This window comes from Oncorhynchus masou, chromosome 7 (genome assembly GCF_036934945.1).
Source record: "Oncorhynchus masou masou isolate Uvic2021 chromosome 7, UVic_Omas_1.1, whole genome shotgun sequence".
Classification (NCBI taxonomy): Eukaryota; Metazoa; Chordata; class Actinopteri; order Salmoniformes; family Salmonidae; genus Oncorhynchus; species Oncorhynchus masou.
Window position 1 is genome coordinate 10,161,409 of NC_088218.1, and position 7,805 is coordinate 10,169,213.

The 7,805-nt window shown below is 45.8% G+C and overlaps 1 protein-coding gene across 2 annotated transcripts in view; it reads left to right on the forward strand.

Moving 5' to 3' along the window:
* The first annotated feature begins 219 nt into the window (after positions 1 to 219).
* Positions 220 to 7,805, forward strand: part of LOC135543225 (PTB domain-containing engulfment adapter protein 1-like) — a 32,199-nt gene continuing 24,613 nt past the window's right edge. The window contains exon 1 of one of the 2 annotated variants that reach the window (XM_064970344.1): positions 220 to 605. The gene's annotated coding sequence lies outside the window, so the exon portion shown is untranslated. The remainder of the gene's footprint in view (positions 606 to 7,805) is intronic. The other variant, XM_064970343.1, reaches the window with a different exon arrangement.

A 7,805-nucleotide genomic window follows, 5' to 3' on the forward strand; every position in this document is an offset into this window, starting at 1 on the left:
ATTTTACATTGTTTGTAAACTAATATGGGACTAGTATTAATGCCAAAATAACATGCAAAACAGGCGACAACAAAAATATATATAAATATGGTTTTAGCTAAAGAGGTGGGGCATAAAACAGATGGGGCTGCACCTGCCCTGAATGACGGGTCGCCACTGCCCATGATAAACAATCATGTCAACTGTTTCTCTGCTGGGGCTGTGCAATGCTGTAATCTACTGTTCTGTCTCAAGTTATTTAGAAAGGCTAGAAGTCTTCCCATGTTTTTTGAAATCTCAAAAGTATTTTTTTTGGCCAGAGAAAGAGACATTTGACTACAATAGATCATCTTCTAATATCAAAGCATATGATCAGTTTCAGTTTTAATCCCAAACGATTTTTTTAATGATATAATGTTATGTACGTGATCAATTTAAATGGGAAGCTGTTCAATTGCAGCGGAATAGCGGATTTTTAAATACTTGGGTTGACGTCACTAAACTTTTCAAGAAGCGGTGCGCGCCGTCCGCGTTTGTGAATAGAGACGGAACAGAACCGTGCATGAACGAGAGAGAGCTGGGCGACAAGGAGACCGTACAAAACAAGGAATCTTTCACTTCATTCGGTGGGTTAATGTTTTCTCTGTCTTTTCTCTGTAGCCTATTAGGAAAAGGGGGAATGCATAGGCTACTTTTTGTGCAGACTTGTAAGTTTTCCTATGAGTTAGCCTATAACTAACGATGTTATGGCAATTTTGTTTCATTGAATTGCTGGTTCTATTAAACTGAACACAATGTCTGCTGTTTTTGACAGCGCTGCGTTAATATACTCACTGTATTTGTTATGCCGGGATTTATTGCTGAATGGATTCTGCTGGAATAGGCTACATTGTGTTTTTGCTTTTCTTATTTGTCTAACTATGGCAGGTGTCATTAAAGCGATTTTTCATGACTGATTTGAGACACGTTCTTAGAAGAGCTACACACGTGCTTATTTAAAAAGGTATATTTTTAAATACTCAGTATTTACAAATGAGTAAACAGCCATAGTTAAAAGAAACAACGTTGTAGTGAAAAGGGGGTTAATTTGTAGAAGGGTCACATGTAATGTTTTAATAGCTATAGGCTATGTTGAATACAGTTTTTTTTTAAAGACCTTAAAAATCCATTAAGGGAGCATCTTCCTTTTAGCAAGGTTTGTAATGTGCAGCAGCACACTGGTGTGTGAACAGATCTGGCCATTCTAGGTCACTGTGGGTTATTGTGTTGCGCAACATTTTAATAGAGCAAAACGTTAAGTTTTAAGTGTCTCTCTTCCCCATTGTTTGACTGAAGCAGAGCTGGCCCGTGATGATAAAAATTCTGCTTGAGGCAAGAACTTGAATTAGAAGATGTTCCCTGAACTGTATTCACCCAATGAGAATGTCCTCTTTAACCCCAAGAACAAGGCTTTATAGCAGAAGTTAAATCAGCCTGCAGGACAAATGCAAAAAGAGTAAATGATAATGAAGAGTTTTACTGCTCTAGACATGGAGCTTTGCAGCACCATGCTGTGATAGCTGATATCTGTAACAGTCCTGCACTCGATACACACTAATAGACAGAGTGCCGCTTCTCCAATTTCAAACCTAACCACGTTAAATGCTCCCCTCTCTAAAGCTGCCGAATTTCACTTTGTTGATGCAAGCCACGCATGACTCTAATGCAGCCAGGACTGCTTTGCTTGAGTCCACATGGACCACACTTGTTAATCAATCAATCAATCAATCAATCATGTATTCACAAAGCCCTTTTTACATCAGCAGTGCTTATACAGAAACCCAGCCTAAAACCATAAACAGCAAGTAATGCAGATGTAGAGGCATTGTGGCTAAGTCTAGTTTTACCTTTTTTAATCAGCAACTGGTTCCGAATAAACTTATTTTAGTGGGCTGGCTCTATGGCCAATTGATCAGACAATTAGGCTACAAGGAGTTATTGATAACAGCAGAAAGCACTGGACTCTACATTTATTTACAGATATTGTATGCTGACATTGTTAGTACAGTCCCTCACTGTCACATGGAATCAGTGCTCTGCTTTGTCTTGTGCTGAGGATGGCACCTGCTGCTGGATCCCTGTTTTTCCTCTCTTTATAATCATTAGCAGTACTCTAAGGCTCAAGTGAACCTGAAGTGGTGGCCAGGGCAATCCCATGATGCTTGGTTAGCGCATCACTGTCAAATTAAACCCCTCGTTTGCTTCGTGGTCTGTCCTGACCACGGAGACGTCAATCCACCTGCCCTCTACAAACAGACATTTCCAGGCATCTCCCAGGGGTGGTAGTGACCTTTTACCTGAGGCTCCTTCCTACTTCCTGTGGGGATTCTGATGCTGCTGGCTCTACCTGCTGCTCTCTAGGAGAAGAAGCATCAGCATCACACAAGTCTGTCTGACAGCAGCACCCTACTCAGCTGTCAGAACACATTGATTCTCAAAGCAGGAGGAAGCTTAAGCACCCGGTGAAGAAGTTGCAACTCAAGTGAATCCATAGTAATACCTACTGGCTAGTTATGGTTCTATACTTTTATGTAATATTCCATATTAAGGTGGACTTCATGGACCAGTAAATGGATGCTGTTTTTGACGGTGCAATACACCACATAGCTCCATTATACTTGTCTGGACTTGCAGGCTGTTGAGGGTTTTACTATACTGTAGTTTTGGCATTCTCATTAGAAGGATCGCCGTTTAATTGGCTGAGCTTGATTAAGTGTTATTTCATGAACTGATATTAATTACGGGCTGCTGAACAGTTTGGCGATCAATGCTCTATAATGAAGATGCTTAGACTAATGAATTGGTCATGTCGACTGGTGAGAGACTCGTCCTGAAACGATTGAAAGTAAAAGAGTGATGCTCGATAGTGTCTGGCCAGCAGCCAATATGAGCACCTGTATTAAACCACTTTCTCACAAAGTGTTTTGTCACTCAGCCCAAAGAAAATGGAATCCGATCAGTTTGTATTGAGACTGTTTGGTCATGAAGGCCTATTTCTGTGTGCTTGAATCTGTTTTTTCCTGATTGGAAAGATGTGGCTCGTGTTACAGTCAGCAGTACCTATATCTCTGAGTGATTTGTTTCAACATTTTGAAGTAAAAGAATATTGACATCACACAGCGCTGTTAATTCAGACTCAATACTCAAGTTATAATATTTAATTCTTTGCTCATATAGAACGATTTGTGACTGGCCATAGAAATATGATCAATAGATTCTATTTCTATGCGATTGGCTCTTTCTAGGGTCTGGAGAGAATTATGCTTCTGCATATAAATTATGAGCATTTGTTCTTGTCATTTCCATGATTGACTTTTGTGATTAAAAATGAGCACTTCAATGGAAATTTCTCATTGGATGAAGCTTAGCTTTGTGGTGGCGGCATCACATTCTGCTTGAATACCTTATCATTCGTGTAGTTGCTGCAAGTTCTTGCTGAAAGTGATTAAGTTTAAACAGTTGCTTTAAGGTTCAGAATCAATTAATCAGTTCAAAACAATCTAATAAACTTTTTTAGCTTTGAAAACTTCTCAAAACCAAGCTCATTGCCTTCCGCTTAATTCGCAATAAGATAGCTCTGCAGCGAGATTTGGATTGATTGAACTTTGAGCTCCACTAATATTCTTTGAAGTAAGGAGTGTTTGAACGGACTTGTTCCACCATCTTACATAAGATGAATTGGATGGTTCTAATTATTATCGAAGTATGTTGGTTTCTGGTAGGTGACTGGTGTGATTTGGAATTGTAATTTCTTCTGTGCTTCTGTATGTCACATATCATGACAAATTTCATAATTATAGTATTTAGTGATCTCTTTAGTATACTAACAGCTAGCTAACAGCTAGTTCTTTATCCATATCCCTACTTTTCTTGAAAACCATTACCTCGCTGACATTTCAGGTCAGTGCATTATGTGCTTCAACTATGGTTGTCTTAGTTGTCCAAGATATTGCGTTTGAAGTGCATGAACTGATGAATTATCTTATTTACAAGGATTGCTTCTTGTAAGCTGTTTGCCCGTCATGTGAGGGCTATACTGATGGCTAATAACCTCTACCGGAGTGAACTCCAACTACCCGGTCAACATTCCGCGTCGTTCCACAGGTAGTATCACATTTTCATTTCACTTCATTACAGTACAACGGTTTGATTTGTTTGATCGTAGCTAGCCAGCTACATAGCCGTCTTTGTATCTAAGACAATTGTGTAGCCTAGAGCGATTTTCTAGGTTAGCTGGCCAGCTATTGTCGTTCTTCTAACGTAGCTAGCCAGCTAGCCCCCGAATAGCAGCACTGTAGTAACTATTACAGTACAACGGTTTGTTTTGTTTGATCGTAGCTAGCTAGCTACATAGCCGTCTTTGTATCTAAGACAATTGTGTAGCCTAGAGCGATTTTCTAGGTTAGCCAGCCAGCTATTGTCGTTCTTTTAAAGTAACGGAACGCAATCAACCTTGCTAGCTAGCCAGCTAGCCCCGAATAGCAGCACTGTAGAAACTATTACACTCGACGGAACGACTTGATTAGTGTAGTGTCAACATCGCAGCCACTACCAGCTAGCCTACTCCAGCAGTACTGTTTCATTTCAATCATTTTAGTCAATAAGATTCTTGCTACGTAAGCTTAACTTTCTGAACATTCGAGACGTGTAGTCCACTTGTCATTCCAATCTCCTTTGCATTAGCGTAGCCTCTTCTGTACCCTGTTAACTATGTGTCTATCTATCCCTGTTCTCTCCTCTCTGCACAGACCATACAAACGCTCCACACCGCGTGGCCGCGGCCACCCTAATCTGGTGGTCCCAGCGCGCACGACCCACGTGGAGTTCCTGGTCTCCGGTAGCCTCTGGAACTGCCGATCTGCGGCCAACAAGGCAGAGTTCATCTCAGCCTATGCCTCCCTCCAGTCCCTCGACTTCCTGGCACTGACGGAAACATGGATCACCACAGATAACACTGCTACTCCTACTGCTCTCTCTTCGTCCGCCCACGTGTTCTCGCACACCCCGAGAGCTTCTGGTCAGCGGGGTGGTGGCACCGGGATCCTCATCTCTCCCAAGTGGTCATTCTCTCTCTCTCCCCTTACCCATCTATCTATCGCCTCCTTTGAATTCCATGCTGTCACAGTTACCAGCCCTTTCAAGCTTAACATTCTTATCATTTATCGCCCTCCAGGTTCCCTCGGAGAGTTCATCAATGAGCTTGATGCCTTGATAAGCTCCTTTCCTGAGGACGGCTCACCTCTCACAGTCCTGGGCGACTTTAACCTCCCCACGTCTACCTTTGACTCATTCCTCTCTGCCTCCTTCTTTCCACTCCTCTCCTCTTTTGACCTCACCCTCTCACCTTCCCCCTACTCACAAGGCAGGCAATACGCCTCGACCTCATCTTTACTAGATGCTGTTCTTCCACTAACCTCACCAGCTCCCCTCCAGTCTCCGACCACTACCTTGTATCCTATTCCCTCTCGCTCTCATCCAACACACTCCACTGCCCCTACTCGGATGGTATACGCCGTCCCAACCTTCGCTCTCTCTCCCCCGCTACTCTTTTTCCTCTTCCATCCTTTCATCTCTTCCCTCTGCTCATACCTTCTCCAACCTTTCTCCTGACTCTGCCTCCTCAACCCTCCTCTCTTCCCTTTCTGCATCCTTTGACTCTCTATGTCCCCTATCCTCCAGAGCCCGGCTCGGTCCTCCTCCCATCTCCGTGGCTCTCGATGACTCATTGCGAGCTCACAGAACAGAGCTCCGGGCAGCCCGGCGGAAATGGAGGAAAACTTCGCCTCCCTGCGGACCTGGCATCCTTTCACTCCCTCCTCTCTACATTTTCCTCCTCTGTCTCTGCTGCTAAAGCCACTTTCTACCACTCTAAATTCCAAGCATCTGCCTCTAACCTAAAGGAGCTCTTTGCCACCTTCTCCTCCCTCCTGAATCCTCCCCCCCCTCCCCCCCCTCCTCCTCTCTGCAGATGACTTCGTCAACCATTTTGAAAAGAAGGTCGACGACATCCGATCCTCGTTTGCTAAGTCAAACGACACCGCTGGTTCTGCTCACACTGCCCTACCCTGTGCTCTGACCTCTTTCTCCCTCTCTCCAGATGAAATCTCGCTTCTTGTGACGGCCGGCGCCCCCAACAACCTGCCCGCTCGACCCTATCCCCTCCTCTCTCCTCCAGACCATTTCCGGGGACCTTCTCCTTACCTCACCTCGCTCATCCAACTCCATCCCTGACCGCTGGCTACGTCCCTTCCGTCTTCAAGAGAGCGAGAGTTGCACCCCTTCTGAAGAAACCTACACTCGATCCCTCCGATGTCAACAACTACAGACCAGTATCCCTTCTTTCTTTTCTCTCCAAAACTCTTGAACGTGCCGTCCTTGGCCAGCTCTCCCGCTATCTCTCTCAGAATGACCTTCTTGATCCAAATCAGTCAGGTTTCAAGACTAGTCATTCAACTGAGACTGCTCTTCTCTGCATCACGGAGGCGCTCCGCACTGCTAAAGCTAACTCTCTCTCCTCTGCTCTCATCCTTCTAGACCTATCGGCTGCCTTCGATACTGTGAACCATCAGATCCTCCTCTCCACCCTCTCCGAGTTGGGCATCTCCGGCGCGGCCCACGCTTGGATTGCGTCCTACCTGACAGGTCGCTCCTACCAGGTGGCGTGGCGAGAATCTGTCTCCTCGCCACGCGCTCTCACCACTGGTGTCCCCCAGGGCTCTGTTCTAGGCCCTCTCCTATTCTCGCTATACACCAAGTCACTTGGCTCTGTCATAACCTCACATGGTCTCTCCTATCATTGCTATGCAGACGACACACAATTAATCTTCTCCTTTCCCCCTTCTGATGACCAGGTGGCGAATCGCATCTCTGCATGTCTGGCAGACATATCAGTGTGGATGACGGATCACCACCTCAAGCTGAACCTCGGCAAGACGGAGCTGCTCTTCCTCCCGGGGAAGGACTGCCCGTTCCATGATCTCGCCATCACGGTTGACAACTCCATTGTGTCCTCCTCCCAGAGCGCTAAGAACCTTGGCGTGATCCTGGACAACACCCTGTCGTTCTCAACCAACATCATGGCGGTGGCCCGTTCCTGTAGGTTCATGCTCTACAACATCCGCAGAGTACGACCCTGCCTCACACAGGAAGCGGCGCAGGTCCTAATCCAGGCACTTGTCATCTCCCGTCTGGATTACTGCAACTCGCTGTTGGCTGGGCTCCCTGCCTGTGCCATTAAACCCCTACAACTCATCCAGAACGCCGCAGCCCGTCTGGTGTTCAAGCCTTCCCAAGTTCTCTCACGTCACCCCGCTCCTCCGCTCTCTCCACTGGCTTCCAGTTGAAGCTCGCATCCGCTACAAGACCATGGTGCTTGCCTACGGAGCTGTGAGGGAACGGCACCGCAGTACCTCCAGGCTCTGATCAGGCCCTACACCCAAGCAAGGGCACTGCGTTCATCCACCTCTGGCCTGCTCGCCTCCCTACCATTGAGGAAGTACAGTTCCCGCTCAGCCCAGTCAAAACTGTTCGCTGCTCTGGCCCCCAATGGTGGAACAAACTCCCTCACGACGCCAGGACAGCGGAGTCAATCACCACCTTCCGGAGACACCTGAAACCCCACCTCTTCAAGGAATACCTAGGATAGGATAAGTAATCCTTCTCACCACCCCCCCTTAATGATTTAGATGCACTATTGTAAAGTGGCTGTTCCACTGGATGTCAGAAGGTGAATTCACCAATTTGTAAGTCGCTCTGGATAAGAGCGTCTGCTAAATGACTTAAATGTA